The sequence below is a fragment of the Malaya genurostris genome, chromosome 3 (genome assembly GCF_030247185.1).
Source record: "Malaya genurostris strain Urasoe2022 chromosome 3, Malgen_1.1, whole genome shotgun sequence".
In the NCBI taxonomy this organism is placed as follows: Eukaryota; Metazoa; Arthropoda; class Insecta; order Diptera; family Culicidae; genus Malaya; species Malaya genurostris.
In genome coordinates, this window is record NC_080572.1 from 93,831,718 (window position 1) to 93,851,258 (window position 19,541).

The following is a 19,541-nucleotide window of genomic DNA, read 5'->3' on the forward strand; positions in this document are numbered from 1 at the left end:
ACAATATGTCACTTAGTCGCATTGCATTCGATCAATCAGTATCAGTCACGCTATCGTATTGTTTTATGGAATCGCTTATTTGAAACCTAAGAAAAACCCGTACATTTATGCCTTGGACGAATTTTTGTATCTTTGTTATATTGTACAGGCTGTTGAAAAAAGGATTTGTGTGGAATACCCCATGGATTATTACTATACATGCTATGTACGTATGCAAATATATGAAAAATATTTCTATCCTATTTCCGACTACCAGTCTGGACGCGCGTAAACACGCAGAATTCATGCTTGCACGCGCAACTTAAGCAAATTTTTACGATTTTTAGTTTGTTACTTTTTACAATTGACAATATTAGAATATATCTAAGTGGAACTAGATGCAATTTAAGGCCTTTTCAAATTTAGTTTTAATTATTGAAAATCCGAAAAATTATCAAAACTTCAACACATATTTAAAAAATGGAAAAATGTTTTCTAGACAAAATATGATAAAGTATTGTTAAAGTACATACCTTTACTAAAAGATTCCATGTTTAAACGTGTAAATAAATTGAGTTATCGCGAAGCAACACGATTTTTAAGACGAGATGTTGATCGTGCGACGCTCACTGCAAAAGCGAGTTACAGAAATAGCAGACGCGGACGCCCTCTGTTTCTTAACCATTCATGGTTTCAGCATGGCCATAGTGAAAATGAGTCACACGAATAGTACTCAAGATATTCTCATTGGAAAATAAATTGGATAAGGTACATGTTCTCCTATAAGTATTATTAAAGTTTGCTGCATTAAGTTGCATATTTCGCTTCGGCACAAGGTTTCCTAGGTAAAAAAGGTAAAATTTTGCATAAATTTTCCAGAAAAGAATAAACTTATGCATTAGCTTCTACAAAATTATGAAATTTTATATTTTCTACAATCATTCCAAACGAAGTATGCATAAAAAAATAACTCGAAACAAGTTATGACTAGAAAACTAGTTTTAAGTGGGTTGCCATAATTCAGTAATTAAAACTAACTTTGAAAAGACCTAAAAAAAAAGTTCCACCGAGTTCCACTTAGATTTTTTTGTATGATATTGGGCACATCTTTTCCTACAAATTTTGTAAAAATCAGCTGCATAAAGTTGCATATTTCGCTTCGGTGCAAGGTTTTATCCTAGGTAAGAAAAGGTAAAATGTTGCATAACTTTGCCAGGAAAGAACAAACCCATGCACTACCTTCAACAAAAATTTGCGATTTTATAAATTCTAAAATTATTCCAAACAAAGTATGCATAACAAAATAACTCGAAACAATTTATGAATAAGAAACTGATTTTAAGGGGGTTGCCATAAAAACGCTTTGTATATCCGAAACGGTGCGACCTAGACTTTTGGTATATTTGACAAAGTAAATTATTTTTAATAGTTCTAAAACTTTGTAGAAGAAAAAAAAATTCTATCTCTTCAGAAAAAAAAGTTATGATTACATTTTTTGTCAAAGTAGGCCATGAACAATTAATGATAGGATCAAATTACGCGGTATATATTTGTAAATAATTTCTTCAAAGCAACTATATGCATTAAAAGAACGGTTTGGCAGCTACTGATTTATGTCCACGTTTTTATTGATTCGAACCACTGTGGATCGCCTCGATTTACTAAAAACTTGTTTTCTTCTTAAAAAGTGAAGTGGCCGTAGCGATTTAGAAATAGACAGAATAATTCATGGGGAACATGGAGGATTGGGGGGGGGGGGGGTATTATAAGATAAAATTTTCAAACGTTTCTAGCAATTGTAATCCAAACTGCCGAATTGGTAAAAAGCTACCGAGCATTTCTAAATAAAACCACGCAGCATTAGCACGTGTTTCACAGGGCCTATCGGTTCCTGCAATCAGGAATACCACTCGGTCTTTGTATGTTCTGGTATGTTCTCGATGCACGCGACGCGAAAACCGAACGTCGACGATGAAACAAACGAAGGAAGGAGAAGACGACCGACCGGCGTTTGATTGATGGCGAGCAAATTCTGTTCGACCGGTGGCGCGGCGCAGCGCCGTCGGCATGTGCGGGCATTAGGTCAGTGATGCTAATTTGAGTGCGTGAACGGACGTAGAATACTGATCAATCCGAAGATCGCAGCTGTAGGTACAAAACAAAACACACTGTGTACACTTGCATCATCAGCCACTTTGCGGGGGTCAGTCCGAGTGAGTGGCTTGATTTGATTTGTAGCTTGCTGCCGGTTGTCGGTCGCGGTTCGAACTAACTCCGTCGGTCAGTCGTCAGAAGGTAAGTAAATGCGGCTACTGCAGCAGCAATAGCTCTTTATGACTGTGCGCAACGATGGTAAAACAAATTAACCTTCCCCCAGTCGGTGCAATTTATTTAAATGTGCCGATGGAAAAAGACGCGGCTTATATGATTTCCGCAAATAATGCAAATATTGTGAAAATTTTTCTAAGCTGCTCGCTTTGATGAGACAACCTATCTAACCGGAGCTAGGCTACGATTAGTGCACTGTATTTGTAGCGAACTGGCGAACGAATAACAAGCGCTAACACGAGAGACAAATGTGCTACAGTTTTATCTTTTTGTCGGCGCTGATCAAAAGCGGTTCCTCAATCTTATCTTTGACGATATTTTTTTTCGTTGTCTGCCTAAAAAGCAAATAAAAAATTAAGCGAAGAATCAATATCGTAAAAATAAGCCTAAGTTCACACGTGCTAACAAAAATTGTTCAATGCTGGTGGTCAACTTCGGACCATGCGGGAGTGATCGAAAATCCACCAGCCGCCTGGTGCGACAATCGCAACAAACAAATCTCGGAAGATGCTAATTTTGCGACGTAAAATTTTCCAAACAACTGTCACAGTCCGTAACCGGAGTATCGGAGAGCAAAGAGTGCTGGAGACCTCGGTGATAAAAATCAATTTCGAACAGGCTGAAAGTGCAAGCTCTTGCCGCGTCCCTACCTTCAATAAGGCACACGCAGCTGGGTCATCTCTCAGATTCGTTGTTCTTTTTTTTTTCGTCAAGCTATAAAAAACGTGTAAATTGACAAACGACTAATGATCCACCCATCTGCGACCGATTCCGCCGACCGGCGAATGAAAGGAGTATGAAACAGGTTTACGTAGATACAGTTCGAAGCACGGGACAGATCTAGATCTTCCGCACAGTCGAGGACAAAGTGCGATGGCATGAACAGCGGTAGGATGCGGAATCGACTGAGCAAGCGATGCCAGGTCACATTCAGACGGTGATGTTGATCGTGGGAAATGACATTCTCGTTCGACCGTAGCAACCGCGTGATGCGTGTTTGTTTTCGTTGTTAACACGTCAAATGGCTTTGTCACTTTGTTTTTTGTTTTTGATTTTTTTTTTTTTGGGAAAGCCTACCCGGTACTGACCATAAAACTCCATCGATCCGCGTATTTGACGTTGCTCAGGTGAAATGGAGTTGGTGGGATGAGTCGAATTGAGTTGATTAGAAATGTATGGAAAAGAGCAATTCCATTCTTCCTTGCTGAAGACACCAAATCATCGAGCCAACCGAACATATCTCAAAAAGTGATATATGTTTTAGAAAACTTTTCAGCTTATATCTTTCAGTTGAGTCAAAATTGTGAACTGATCAAAATTTCAGCCAAACCAAAATATACAAAATTTAAATTTGAGAAAAAAAAAATTAGGATTTCTTGTGTAATCACTCAAAACTTAGGATATTTCGCTGGTTTAGTAAGACATTATAATTTGATGTATTGGTTTTGGATTCAGGTACCAACACCTAGGCAGTGTACAAGATTAGACTTGTTGTCTTTGAGAAGCCTTCCAGATTGGGCTTTAAACAAGCAACAAATAATTGCAAACATTCATAGTCTTTTTGCTTTCTCATTTGGAAAGACTATACAATCACTGTGAAAACCGGTTTTTGAACCGAGGGCCGAATGTCATACACCATTCAAGTCAACTCGACAAACGAAATGTTTCTTTGATTGCTATTGAATTTTAACTTTATCCGACTTCGGTTCAGAAATTACAATTACAGTATGTGCAAATATATGAGAAAATGCGCACTCAATTAACTAAGAAATTTCTCAACCGTTTTTCACAAACTAAGATGCAAATGAAACGTCTTAAATTTTTTTTAAAGTTCCCGAAAAGTTGAGCCAGATCCGACCGCTGGTTCCGGAGTTACAGTGCGATTAGTAAAAATTTTCAATTTCATGTATATTTTTTCACAAGTGATGGCGAAACAAGCTGCAAGTTTTTTATAAAAGTTACTGGTCAATTCATCTAGTTGGCAGATCTGTTAGTTTAGTGGATATATAAATCTACTTTGTGACTACTACTAGTCGCCGGTTGATGCTTCCGAAAGCACCGGTAATAGTAAAAAACGGCACTCACTTGGATTTCTCAGCAACGGTTAAACCGATTTTCACAAATCATGATTCAAATTAAAGCTCTCAGTGTCTTAAAAGATACTATGCGATTTCATCCAGATCCCATTTTCGATTCAGAAATTATAGCATCAAAATCTTCAAATTGTTACAAAATGATGCAAAAGAGGTACGTGCTGGTACGGAGGAAGAAAACGCACCCGCCTAGCACACAGCATGTGTTGTTCAATTTTGTATAGCGTGCGGGGTTGCCACATTTAAATCTAGTTTTACCTTACATAACTGTTTACAAATTGAAAAGGTGATGGTAGTTTATACCAAAGAAAGTTTTTGATTTTATTCAAGTTTGAAAATCTTGACAGAATCTTCTGGTGATGTTTTTGGAAACATATGTAATATGAGAAAAGCATCATTACACCACTAGGTGGATTTAAAAAGGTTTTTATTCATAATCAAACTTTAACACCAGCATACACGGAATGACAGATTTGCAAAACCAAATGTGAGAATTTGTGAATAAGAAATCCTGCCAATGAGTGAACCCCATAGACAGAAATCACAAATCAAATATTTTTTTCTTAACCTTTAAAACTTTCTGCTAGTCACAGATTTTACCAAAATTCACAGATTTCTACAGTTCCTAATGAATATTTCATCTAAATGGCAGATTTTCATAATATTTATCACAGATTTTCACCGATTATGATCGAGAGTATGCAACACGATTTTTCAAGTTAAAACACAGATTTTTATATGGCAACTCTACCAACAACTTAAACAATGATATTATCTACATATTTTCTAACACTTGCACTAGTTTTTCAGATACAATTCCAGCTGCATTTTAAACGTAGTTCAATTTATACTTTTCGAACTGATAGTTGAACCGTTACTAATAGCATTCTATCAAATATCAAAACGTACAATCTCCGATTACAATCAAAGCGATAATCAAATGAAAACCTCCCAAAAGTACACCAATTTGATTTAAATTCAAGCGGCTAGCATCTGTATTAACTTGACTGACCACAGCGAACAGCTTTCGCAAAAGTGATCTTCACACATGGAGCGAAAATAATACGCAACGATTAAGTTTATTTTACCTATTTTTGAGTTTTTGCCTTTCTCATATAGAAAGGTTATGCAATCACTGTGAAAACCGACTTTTGAACCGAGTGTCATATACCATTCGACTCAGTTCGTCGAGTACGCAAAATGTCTGTGTGTGTGTATGTGTATGTGTATGTAACGTTTTTTTGCACTAACTTTTCTCGGAGATGGCTGAACCGATTTTCACAAACTTAGATTCAAATGAAAGGTCTTGTGGTCCCATAAAAATTCCTGAATATTATTTGGATCCGACTTCCGTTTCCGGAATTATGGGGTAAAATGTGCAAAAAATTGTGAAAATAAGTGCACTAACTTTTCTCGGAGATGGCTGAACCGATTTTCACAAACTTAGATTCAAATGAAAGGTCTTGTAGTTCCATACAAAATTCCTGAATATTATTTGGATCCGACTTCCGGTTCCGGAATTATGGCGTAAAATGTGCAAAAAATGAAAATATGTGTTCTAACTTTTCTCATAGATGGCGCGACCGATTTTCACAAACTTAGGTTCAAATGAAAGGTCCTGTGGTCCCATACGTAATTCCTGAATTTCATCTGGATCCGACTTCCGGATCCGGGAATATAGGGTAAAGTGTGTTAAAAATTTTATACCGACACTGAAAAGGGCGAAAAACCGTAAAAAGTTTTCTAAATCGACCTTAAATCTTCTCCAATTGATAGTTTTTATCAGCAGACGATCAAACAAACCGATTTCGATCATTCTTTCAAGAATCGAAAAAAAAATATTTTGAAGAATACCACAATATTATATATGATAGTATGATTGATATGAGAAAGGCATCATTACACCACTAGGTGGATTAAAACAGTTTTTTTTTAAATGTCGCCTTTCATTCAATGTTTCGATTTTTGAGACAGGAAATACAGAGTAAAGCCAACCAACAGCGGTAAGTTAAAATTAGTGGAGTTGAGAATTGTTAAACCTCTGCCTCCAGCAGGCATAAAACTTCCTCATCTGTTGTACCAACATATAGTTCACATACAAATGATACACGTATAATTAATACTAACTAACATTGATTCTAAAACTAGCATGATAAGTGACAAAGAAACAATCGTTTGATTGCATCTCGAGATAAATGGAAATCGAAGATATTATCCGAATTATCGAATAAACGACACATACTAGTAAATGATTCATAAAATACATAGGGATGATAACGCAGACTATTCAGTAATAGCCGTTCAACCGAGAAGGTTGTGTATAGAAGCGTACAGTTTAATAACGCTGGTTGGTTTACACGCGTTAAATACGACAACGGTTGAACTACAGGTAGAGACCTGTTGGCAGCAGCCGTTAAAACGTATAGTCGTGCTGCATAAGAGAGCCCTAGTGCTGGGCCAAGCTGGTGAAGGAAACAACAAAGGGCGTTTCCCAAACTCTACCCAGGCCGCAATATACAGCCACAAGTGCTGAGCAGGAGAGTGCAAAGGCACATCGAAGAGGAAGAGTGCAAAGGCACATAGAAGCAGGAGAGTGCAAAGGCACACCGGTGCGAAGGCACTTCGGTGCAGAAGCATATCGGTGCGGAGCACAAGGAAGAAGGAGACAAGACAACTCGGTCTTTCCACTGCCATACAACACGCAGGTATACACCGGTGACCTGCGCTGGTTACAGCTGGCGAAGACGAAAGCAAATCGGAATTCGAGTGGTGCTGGATGTCAGGTAGCAGTAGCATCACATCATATTCTATCGCTACAGTGAGCTTCAGCATTGTATCAACGTCCAGATACATCCAACAAGAACATCTAGAGCAACGAGGATCTACACGGCAGTGCAACGGAGATAGACAACAATTTCAAGGTAGAAGTTTTTTCTTTTCCTTTTGATTGAGTACTGTGTAGTGTTGGTTTCAAATTTTATTTTAAAGTTTAGTTAAAAATTTTAATGTAATGGATGAATCCATGGACGTAAATCCTAGCATGAATCCGATACCCCCACGAACGAAAAAATATCAGGAGAGCTCTTCTGGGCCTTGGATAGTCTTTTTTAGACGTATATCAAAGCCATTAAACATTTTTCAAATTAATAAAGGTTTGACATCACGATACTCTTCAATCAAAGAGATCATAAAAGTAAATAACGATAAAATTCGTGTTGTGGTAAATAATTTGAAACACGCGAATGATATTGTCTCTTCGGAACATTTCAATAAAGAGTATAAAGTTTACATAACCTCCAAAGATGTCGAAATTGACGGTGTTGTTACCGAAGCGAGTCTTTCGGTAGATGATTTACTCAAGCATGGTGTTGGTCGTTTCAAGAACTCTATGCTTGAGGGTGTGAAAATACTGGAGTGCAAACAACTGTACTCAGTAGTTCATGAAGAGGAAAAAAAAGTTTATCGCCCATCAGACTCGTTTCGAGTGACATTTGCCGGGTCTGCGTTGCCGTCCCATGTCTATGTCGATAAAATTCGCCTCCCTGTTCGGCTTTTTGTTCCAAATGTAATGAATTGTACGAACTGCAAAAAATTCGGCCACACAGCTACTTACTGTAGTAATAAACCAAAATGTATTAAGTGTGAAGGGCCTCATAAAGATAATGATTGCAACAAGGAAATTGAAAAATGTATTTATTGTGGGAATAGTCCTCATGATGATATTTCAGTATGCACTGCATTTAAAGTGCACAAATACAAAATTAAGATTTCTTTAAAAGCACGGTCTAAGCGCACATATGCAGAAATGCTTAAAACGGTCATTGATGTCCCTCCTTTGGAAACCGAAAACGGGTTTTCAAATCTAGAGGAACCAGAGGACTCTGACTCTGACGAAAATAGTGAAGGTAATTCGTTTATCACTACCCAAGGGTCAGTTAAGAGAAAGAAGTCTTCCTCCAAATTACCAAAAAAGACACCTAAAATTTCATCTTCAAAAAAAGATCCCCGTGTTAAACAAAAAAAGTCAAAACCAAAGACTGTGCCTCCTGGTTTGTCAAATTCACAAACCAATCCAGGATCTAGTACAGAAAAAGATAATAATCCAGTGGGCTCCATTTCACAGCCACCAACAGGATTACTGAAGTTTTCGGAAATTGTTGAATGGATTTTCTCAGCATTCAATATATCTGAACCCTTAAAGACCCTCATAATGGCATTCCTTCCAATAGCTAGAACCTTTTTGAAGCAGTTATCAGCTCAATGGCCAATTGTCTCAGGTTTTGTATCTTTTGATGGATAATTTATCACCCGTCGCAAATGATACAATCACTGTCCTGCAGTGGAATTGTCGAAGCATCATGCCAAAACTTGATTCATTTAAAATATTATTGCATAGTCAAAAATGTGATGTATTTGCTTTATGCGAAACATGGCTTACTTCAAACATAGCTTTAAATTTTAATGATTTTAACATTATACGTCTCGATAGAGACTCTCCGTATGGTGGAGTGCTTTTGGGAATTAAGAAATGCTATTCCTTTTATAGATTAAACATCCCTTCAACTTCTAGTATAGAAGTTGTTGCTTGCCAAATAAACATTAAAGGCAAAGATATTTGCATAGCTTCGGTTTATATTCCTCCAAAAGCACAAGTTGGACAGCAACAGCTTAATGAAATGGTTGAAGCCCTTCCTGCTCCACGATTGATTCTGGGGGATTTAAATTCGCACGGTATTATGTGGGGTTCCGTTTACAATGATAGCAGATCATCTTTAATACAAAACATTTGTGACAATTTTAGCATGACGGTATTAAATATGGGTAGCATGACACGGATCCCAAGACCTCCGGCACGCCCAAGTGCATTAGATCTATCTCTTTGCTCAACATCAATTCGACTAGATTGCACCTGGAAAATACTGCCTGATTTACACGGTAGCGATCATTTACCAATCATCATCTCAATTAGCAGTAGCAATTGCATTGCTACTTCCGCTAGTATTCCATATGATTTGACAAAAAATATCGACTGGATTAAATACCAAAGTAGTATCTCTAGTATTTTGAATTCAATGGAAGAGCTCCCTCCACTTGAAGAATATGACTTCCTCATTTGTTCGATTCTGGAGGCAGCAGAACAATCCCAAACTAAACGCTTTCCTGGGCCAACGACTAACAGAAGGCCTCCCAACCCCTGGTGGGACAAAGAGTGCTCAGAGGCTAAACTCGCAAAACAAAATGCTTGCAAGACGTTTCTAAAACGGGGAGGAGGAACTCCTCAGAATTTTGAAAAACTTATGGTTTTAGAAACCAAGTACAAGAGCATACTTCGAGCCAAAAAATGTAGCTATTGGAGACATTTTGTCGAAGGTTTGTCAAGAGATACCTCAATGAGCACTCTTTGGAACACGGCCAGACGAATGAGGAATCGTAACGTGGGCAATGAGAGTGATGAATACTCGAACCGATGGATATTTGACTTTGCTAGGAAAGTTTGCCCAGATTCTGTTCCTACGCAGAGCATTATACGGGAATCTCCTCCAAATAATGGTTTTATTAATAACCCATTTTCAATGATGGAATTTTCTATAGCACTCTTGTCTTGTAACAATAACGCTCCAGGGTTGGACAGAATTAAATTCAACTTGGTGAAGAATCTGCCCAACCTCGCAAAAAGACGTTTGTTGGAATTGTTCAACAAGTTTCTTGAGCAAAATATTGTTCCACCTGACTGGAGACAAGTGAAAGTTATCGCCATTCAAAAACCGGGGAAACCAGCTTCCAATCACAACTCATATAGACCCATTGCGATGTTGTCCTGCATCAGAAAATTGTTCGAAAAAATTATTCTACGACGTCTCGACACTTGGGTCGAGACGAACGGTTTGTTGTCAGATACTCAGTTTGGCTTCCGTAGAAATAAAGGGACGAATGATTGCCTTGCATTACTTTCGTCTGACATCCAAATTGCCTTCGCTCAAAAGCAACAAATGGCATCTGTATTTTTAGACATTAAAGGAGCATTTGATTCAGTTTCCATTGATGTTCTTTCAGACAAGCTTCACCAAAATGGACTCCCAGCGGTTATAAATAATTATTTGCACAACCTTTTGTCAGAGAAACACATGCATTTTTCACATGGCGATTTGGCAACACTCAGAAATAGTTACATGGGTCTCCCGCAAGGCTCATGCCTCAGTCCGCTCCTCTATAATTTTTACGTAAATGACATTGACAGCTGTCTAGTAACCCCATGTACACTAAGACAATTGGCAGATGATGGCGTGGTTTCAGTTACTGGACCCAAAGCTATTGATCTGCATAAACCATTGCAAGATACCTTAGATAACTTGTCCGATTGGGCTGTTCATCTTGGTATCGAATTCTCTGCGGAGAAAACAGAGTTAGTCGTCTTTTCAAGAAAGCATGATCCCGCGCAGCTTCAGCTCCATATGATGGGAAGAATGATCCAACAGGTTTTAACTTTTAAATACCTCGGGGTGTGGTTCGATTCCAAATGCACGTGGGGAGGACACATTAGGTTTCTGATAACAAAATGCCAACAAAGAGTAAATTTTCTTCGAACAATAACAGGATCTTGGTGGGGTGCTCATCCGGAAGATCTAATAAAATTGTATCAGACAACGATACTTTCAGTGATGGAATATGGATGCGTTTGCTTTCGTTCCGCTGCAAACTCTCATATTATCAAACTGGAGCGAATTCAGTATCGTTGTTTGCGAATTGCTTTAGGGTGCATGCATTCGACACATACAATGAGTCTTGAAGTTCTGGCGGGAGTTCTTCCATTAAAAGATCGATTTTGGGAGCTTTCATCACGCCTGCTAATAAGATGTGAGGTGCTGAATCCCATGGTAATTAATAATTTCGAACGACTAGTCGAGCTTCGATCTCAAACAAAATTCATGACAGTATATTTTAACCATATGTCACAGGAAATCAACCCTTCAAGATATATTCCTATCCGTGTCAGCCTCCTAAATGTCCCTGACTCAACTTTATTTTTCGATACATCCATGCAGCGCGAAGTGCGTGGAATCCCGGATCATCTACGTTCGACGGAAATCCCAAAAATATTTTCAAGTAAGTTCAGGCATATTGACTCTGAGAAAATGTTTTACACGGACGGATCGCGAATTGAAGAAGCGACAGGGTTTGGTATGTTCAACAATAATGTTTCGGCCTCATTTAGGCTTGAAGAACCTGCATCTGTTTATATAGCAGAGTTAGCAGCAGTTCATTATAGTTTGAGTGTAATCGTCACATTATCTCCAAACCATTATTTCCTCTTCACAGATAGTCTGAGTGCAATTGAAGCCATTCGCTCAAACATGACTGGCAAGACTGAACCGTTTTTCCTGGGCAAAATAAAACAGTGCCTGAACGACATATTGAACAATAATTATCTAATCACTATAGTCTGGGTCCCGGCTCATTGCTCCATTCCTGGCAATGAAAGAGCCGATATTTTAGCCAAACGTGGTGCTATTGAGGGTGAAATTTATGAGAGACCAATTGCTTTCAACGAATTCTATAGCTCGTCTCGCCAAAGAACACTTGCCAGCTGGCAAGCTTCTTGGGATAAAGATGATCTGGGTCGGTGGATGCACTCAATTATTCCGAAAATATCGACAAAGGCATGGTTCAGGGGACTGGATGTGAGTAGAGATTTCATTCGTGTGATGTCCAGACTCATGTCCAATCACTACACGTTAGATGCACATCTCCTTCGAATTGGGCTCTCCGAGACTAATCATTGTGCTTGTGGCGAAGGTTATCGAGATATTGATCATGTCGTTTGGACATGCGTGGAGTATCGTGATGTCAGATCTCAACTAATAAATTCTTTGCGTACCCAAGGTAGACTATCCAATATCCCAGTTCGAGACATTCTTGCTTGTCGTGACCTTTCATACATGAAACTTATTTATCATTTCATAAAGAAAACTGGAGTTTCAATTTAATAAAGGCCCCTTTCAAGACTTAGTTCTGATCCCAGCTGCGTCCATGAGTTCAACCAATAGCATATTAGAATAAAAATAATGTAATGATACAAACAAACTCGAAACAGTTTATGAAATTATTAACAAAATGTCTGAAAATAACAGCTTATTTTATAATTTATAGAAGTTAATCGTTTGGTTCAAATAATATTTCCGAGTAGATTTCATAATTAATGACGAGTTACCTAAGATGATATTTAAGTAATAAGAGAATATGTTTTAATAAATGCAAAACGTTGTGACTATGTTAGAATTAAATTAGGATAAGAATATTATGTAAAAGTGATGCTACGGCGAAGAAAAACTTATGTAAACTGCCTTAAGAAATAAACGTATTTATGATAACGCAGACTACGACGATGAATGTCGAAATTAATTAATTGTAAGAGCTCAGGACAATCAATTCGTTATTGTAACAAATCGGTTATGAAAATTGCTTTTGAGACATTCCCACGAACAGATAATAGATCCAAGCCTATAAGTTTACAGCGATCTTAGCGGCTAGATAGATTAGCAGGGTCATTCCACGACGGATTGCGTAGAGCAAATCGAATAAATGACCAAATAATAGCGCCATATTCAAGCATCACACTGACTAGTACACAATATAATGCCTTAAGCTGTGATTGTAAAGATGTTGTGTCTTCTTGAGATTCAACCGGGTGATATAGCTTAAATCAGCAGCAAAGGACAACTTACAGCATTTCAGCAAACAATTGAGATCATTAAGGTATATTAAAAATAAAAATGGTATAGTGAAAATAAAAACAGCCAGAATTCTGTCCACGACGCTCAAATGAAAACGATTCAGTGTTTTAACAGTGTTTTAACGATCGGGTACTTTGGGTTATCGGAAATACTTGAAAAAATGATTAATAACAATTACTAGTTATGAAAATCTCTTTATCTTGAAATTTTGCCATCAGTCCTCATTTATTGAAGATACAAGAAAGAGATACAAAATTTCGCAAACTTCTTTACCGGATCAACGATAGGAAACAAAATATGTTTTTTTTTTCGAAAAGTGGTTTAAATGAGCAAGCACAGAGTTTGCTTGTTCGAGTTTAGCCACAATGATGTTTTTTTTACTTTCGATATGTCAATCATTTATCTTTCCAAAATCTGTTTTTTGTTCGGTAAATCTGATGATGGTTTCATGTCATAACAAAAACTTAAAAAAAAGTGACTATGCTGAATTCAATTCCCCCCCCCCCCCCCTTTCTCCTTGTAGATAAACGTAGACTTTTATGAAATCCCCCCTCAGACAGTCTACGTAGTTTATGAATGGCCCCGTATTTGTTGTTATCAGTTTGTTTCCCAAGCCTTCTCCGGATCTTCTTCCATTTCTACTGGAAATAACGAGTATCGGAGTAACATTCTTTCGCTTCCTTTCATCGCGACCAGTGTCTTTATTCACGGTTGTATGAAAAATGGGGTTGAATAAATATGCCCAGAGGAACAGAGTTTTTTTTGTCAAGCATGATTTGGTAGTTCATTGTTTAATAAGGTAAAAAACGTAATGAAACATTTACAGAATATATGTTTAGTCAGCACGAATAATAATTATTCACTGATCTAATTGATGCGTACCCACCGGGCGCCTTTTCAAAATTTACCCTCTGAGAGAGTGACAAGTTTTTGATCGTGAATATCTCCTGTTGTATCTAATAAATCAGCATAATTCTTGCTACATGCCATCGGAAATATGATCATAATTTTATGATAAAATTTTCAGTTGTGACATAATCTCAAATAGTTCAAAATTAAACTTTTCTGAAATGTTTGGTATAAACGAGTATCAAAGAGGATAATTCATAAGGCGCGTTTGCCTTTCTCGTATTTTGAAAGCTCATCGCTCAGTGATCTGTGGAAGGATTTATATAATCTAACTACCAATAGAATCGAAAAATTTCAACTTGAACGTGTATTGCAACAACATTGAAGTTTTTCAATAGTACACTATTGATTTAACCCATGACAGCACCAGCCAATCAGAACGCGAGCTGTCTGCATCTATACAAGAGCATCCATATAAAAGTTGAGTGGTTCATTTTTCGTACCATTTGCTGAGCAACTGTTCCCGAAACAAGACACACGAGTGCAACATCGAGGACCTGTCGTCTCACTGTTTCCCGCTCTGCGAACAGGAAAAGAAATTTTGGCAAAGGGGCTGTCCGTACACCGCTGCCAGTAGCAGGTATGAAACGAAATGTGATGTGAGAAATAGCGTCATTTAAGTTAAAGCAGCTTCTCTGAACGCAGCAACTCTGAGACACCGTCAGCACGATGGCACCGAAAACCAGTGGAAAGACAGACAAAAAGTCCAGCAAGGCCCATTCGAAGCATTTTTCAGTACTTTTCAGACAATTCAAAGCACTTTTCAGTGCTAAAGATCATCATAAAGAACTAGTTGAATTTTGTCGCTTTCCTACCATTTTCTGAGCAACTGTTGCCGAAACAAGACACACACGAGAACCATCTCAGATCTAAATGCAGATCTTGTTGATTGTGACAATTCAAGGCACTTTTTAGTGCCCCAGATTATCATTAAGAGCTAATTAAACTTTCGATATTTCTTACCAAAAGATTCATCAAGATGGAAAATAAAGTAATTTGTACCGTCACTAACACATTCAATTACGAACGGCAATGCGAAAGCGATGTTGAACACATCTTTATACTAGTATGGGGTCGTGTGAAAATATGCCATGCGAAACAGGGTTGCCATATATACAGATTAATCTGTATTATTATTATTATTATTATATTATTATTATTATTATTATTATTATTATTATTATTATTATTATTATTATTATTATTATTATTATTATTATTATTATTATTATTATTATTATTATTATTATTATTATTATTATTATTATTATTATTATTATTATTATTATTATTATTATTATTATTATTATTATTATTATTATTATTATTATTATTGTTATTATCATTATTATTATTAAAATTACTCTTGCATACCAAAGATCGTTGATCCATGTCAGACCAGGCCATTGCAATAGTCTCGTACTGAAATTTCGAGAAGAATCAGATATCTTCGAACTTCATAGCTTCAATAAAAATAAACTACAAATTTGTCGTACCTAGCTTTCTGTATTAGCAAATTAAAAAAGGAATTGTTTCAAGTTTGGAATATATAGTTGTAGAATAGTAGCTGTTTAATGTAACTAATCTGTACTTTAATGTAGGTGCATCGCTTAAAACTCTATTAGTGAAAAAGGGGAAAGCTTGCACAATTCATACAATCAATCAACTAACTGATATTCGGAAAAGTGATGGGAGCGTGCCAGTTTTTTCGTATTCACGACATCCAGTTATGTTTCTGATATTACCCACCCGCTTTCTTTTAGCAGAAACACGACTGAGTTCAAAACTCCTGCAAATAGAATTACCACCTCAGTTGCAAGCCTTACCCTGGAGCAATTAATTTGGAGATTAAAGGTCTTGCAATTGAAACGAGTTGCTATTTTTCGTTTTTCACTATTATGCCGCAAATGTCATAAAATCATTGTGATGTAATACCCGATGCTAAGGACGTGCTTGAGTATTGATTACACCATATTATTCGCACTTTATTTCGAACACATGCATTTAACTAAGGATCCAATTATCGGAAGATCTATGATGCGTAGGAGGTGCGCATGGTTTTGTCAATGGGCAATTTGCTAGTTAGTGATAACATTTCTCGTTTGACCGAAAGCTTCACATAACTTGATCGAACATTTCATTCTATAAACATTGTTTGTCAATGTTATTAAATCTTCTCTAAATGCTTTATAACTTGGAACTACAAAAGTAAAAGCAAATAATGTTATGTCATTCAGAAGTGTTTTCATCTTCAGCTTTTGCGATTTTAAGTATGACGAGGCCCTAGAATGCCAGGCGAGGCCCGTGCAGGTGGCATCCTTAGCTAGGAAGGAAGAAGTTTACTTCTTGTGTAGCTTAGAGATTTCCTAGAGTAGAGAGAGCTTAGATCTGCAAGTGTAGTGCAGATAGTTTTAACTCAGCGACTGACTTTAGAATTCAATCTTCTGATCATGTTCGTAGAAGGGGCTCGGGTCCACTAGGAGATTGAGATTGTACCTATTATCTTTCTCCAGACAGTACCCCTAGTAGCCTAGATGCCGTGTGGAAATATATGATATATAATATATATAATAAATCCACTGGGTTCCATGTCGTGAAAGGCGACAATTGCAGGAGTTTCTTTTTCTTTTCAGTTATCAGATGTTTTCAACGTTTCACTTCTGATAACTCTAGTTTACTAAATTATCTCTTCATTCAACTTCATCCAAATTATCAATTTCCGGCTAGCTTTGGAGCAAAGTTTTATTTGGTATGTTGCCTTCTTCCAAGTTATTGTTTGTCTTTCAAAATTATAAATTGAATGATAGAAATCAACTATTGCGCAAATTCGTTTATATTACAAAGTTAATAACAGTAATAACATATATCGGTATATTGAATAAATAGTGAAAAAATACTTGTTTGTTTGATAAATTAATATGTTTTCCTCGGTAGCCGGCTGTCCAGATTAGCCAATATAACCAATTATTAATTTTAATAAAAATTAAAATAAGAAAGCGAAAATAATAAACAATCAAATCGCGCGTGTAATTTGTTGGCCTTTGTTTGGTGATTAAATGATTTAATAAATTTTTTTAGAATATGTCACTACAATTAATCAACTATTTTGTCTAAATCCTATTCATCCTAAAATTGTCTAAATCCTATTCACTCATTTATTTTGAAGCAGGAAATTCCATTTGGAAAAAATAGAGAAGTTTTTATTCGTTACGCGATGGTAGTTCAAATTTCCCTTCAGTTTTCACGAATTAGAACTGTGAATCAAGACTTCCCGAGACTTCAGTATCGGCGGATATTGTTGAAACGTTCACTTTGGAAGTCAATGAGTTCAATGGTGTATTCGAGCATGTTGAAACCGGAACACACTAGGTCGCACGCGAGTACTATCATTACTGAAACTTGTACTAACAAATATCCTTCTCCCGTGAAGCTTGTGGAGTGCGCAGTACTATATACGGCCTCTACTAATAACATGTGTTGGACTAACATCTCTTCCGGTACTGATCAATGAATTCTGGGGTTACCAGAATAAGATCATCTAGAAATTCTCTGTACAATTTCAGCTAATCCCGATCAGTAACGGAGTAGCTGTCCTAACGAATTTAGTCTCTCGATATCAAAAGACTTTTTAAAGACATAACAAAATCTTACACCATAAGAAAGCCATTGAAGACTCGAAACCGTTCCTAAAATTCGAATTTCTTTTACTATGAAAAAAGTACAACGAAAACTTATCCCTCCAAATCCCGCACCCTATCGTTCCAAAATCTAAACAAAATAAACATCAACAGTAACCTTTTAGTGTTTCAAACTCACCTTGCTTGTTACTCCGACAATCTACCCAATTCAGGAAGTGGTAGCTCACGCTAGTCTTAACGATCTTGTTTCGGTACTGAACCACACACACAGACACTAAACAAAAAAAATAAAACAATCAGAAATCACCGGCGAGCACAAAACAAAGCGATGCTCCTTGCCGTTTCCGCTAATTAATTGTGCGCGGTTGAATATTCGGCAGCCTTCGCGAGACAAGTTCAGCACCAGGTTATGCGGAATCGTGTCAGATCTAGATGTACATGCGAGAAGTATCACTTTCTTCGGGTCACTACTTGTATGGGATTGGTTAGCTCATTAGCCTTACAACATCGCTTGCCGAGAGTACCAGCACCACCAGTTAATAAATCTCACCGCGCACAAGATAATGTTGTTGGTAATCACTTCAGCTTGTTTCAACACTCTTCGACACGCTGCTGGCTGCACTACGCACCTGTAGTACCGGCCACCGCTTCGCTGAATGGTTGTTGTTTTTGTCCAACGCCGACGACGAGGATCAGTTTGCCGTGCCTTCGTACAACATAATGAAATGTAACACCATGTAATGAAGATGCCAGTACAAGCAAATAAAGAACAATTTATTCACTACTCACTGAGTATGCTGCTCCGTGTACGACACTGTTTAGCCCGCGGAATACTTGTCACGAACACACCACACGTGACGTTCGGCACGGGAACTAAGCACTGGAGTTTCGCTGGAGGTCCACCACCGGTCAGTTTCACAGATGACACTAATCCGCCGATAATTAGTCATTCGTTCGGAACAAGGTCTCCTAACGATTCTTCACTGATTTTACTAGCGCATTAACATAAATAGCTTCCTCAGTAAAGACACACAAAGTTCTAGTCAAAGCATAGCAATGAAAAAAAAATGTACAATCACTTAGTAAACAGAATCCGATCAGCACTCGATCATCTCGCAGCAAGGTCACCTCTTCAGGAACATCCCCGCGATCGGTAGCACCAGCACTTCACGATCTCCGATCTGATCTGTAGCAACGTTCGGTAGAACGCGCCAAACAAAAAAAAAAAAGAGGCAAATTTTCGTTTCCAGCCCTGCGGGCCACTTGTTCCTTCACAACAGCGCGAAACGACTTGCTGCGGTCCTGTAAGCGACGAACCTGGTCCTAGGCTACGACAAACCGCCAAAATGCAGCAAAAACATTCGAACTCTCTCAAGCAAACAAACAACGGAGCAGATCGAAACGAAGCACCACCATCAGAACAAGTTCGAGCCCGAGAGATGTGTAACGGAGAAGAGTCAAATCACGACTGGAGGAATCATATAAGTAAAATCAAGGTAAAACCCATAACATTATTTGCCTCGTTTTTGCCCTCAGAGATGTTGCTCACTGCCGCTGCTGTTGATGGGGTGTTACGTGTCTGATCGAGTTGCGAGCCCCTGGACGATGATGACGGTGGCTGATGATGATGATGATAATGATGATGGTGATGATGCGATGCTCACCGCCGTGACGGTGTCGTCCTCTCTCTATCTCTCTCTCGTAGGCTAACTGGCAAGCTCTCCGCACACGCAACGAGTTTTGCAACGCTGCTATTCGGTGGCTCTCCGCGCGAGATTCGAGATCGGTTTCGAATGCTCAGCTGCAAAGTTGATATCGCGCAAAGTTTGTGTGCTGCTGCGAGTACACAATTTGTTGTCACT

The 19,541-nt window shown here is 37.8% G+C and overlaps 1 protein-coding gene across 1 annotated transcript in view; it reads right to left on the bottom strand.

Moving 5' to 3' along the window:
* Positions 1 to 19,130, bottom strand: part of LOC131439311 (protein embryonic gonad-like) — a 365,978-nt gene extending 346,848 nt beyond the window's left edge. The window contains exon 1 of the mRNA XM_058610190.1: positions 17,858 to 19,130. The gene's annotated coding sequence lies outside the window, so the exon portion shown is untranslated. The remainder of the gene's footprint in view (positions 1 to 17,857) is intronic.
* Between the last annotated feature and the right edge of the window lie 411 nt (positions 19,131 to 19,541).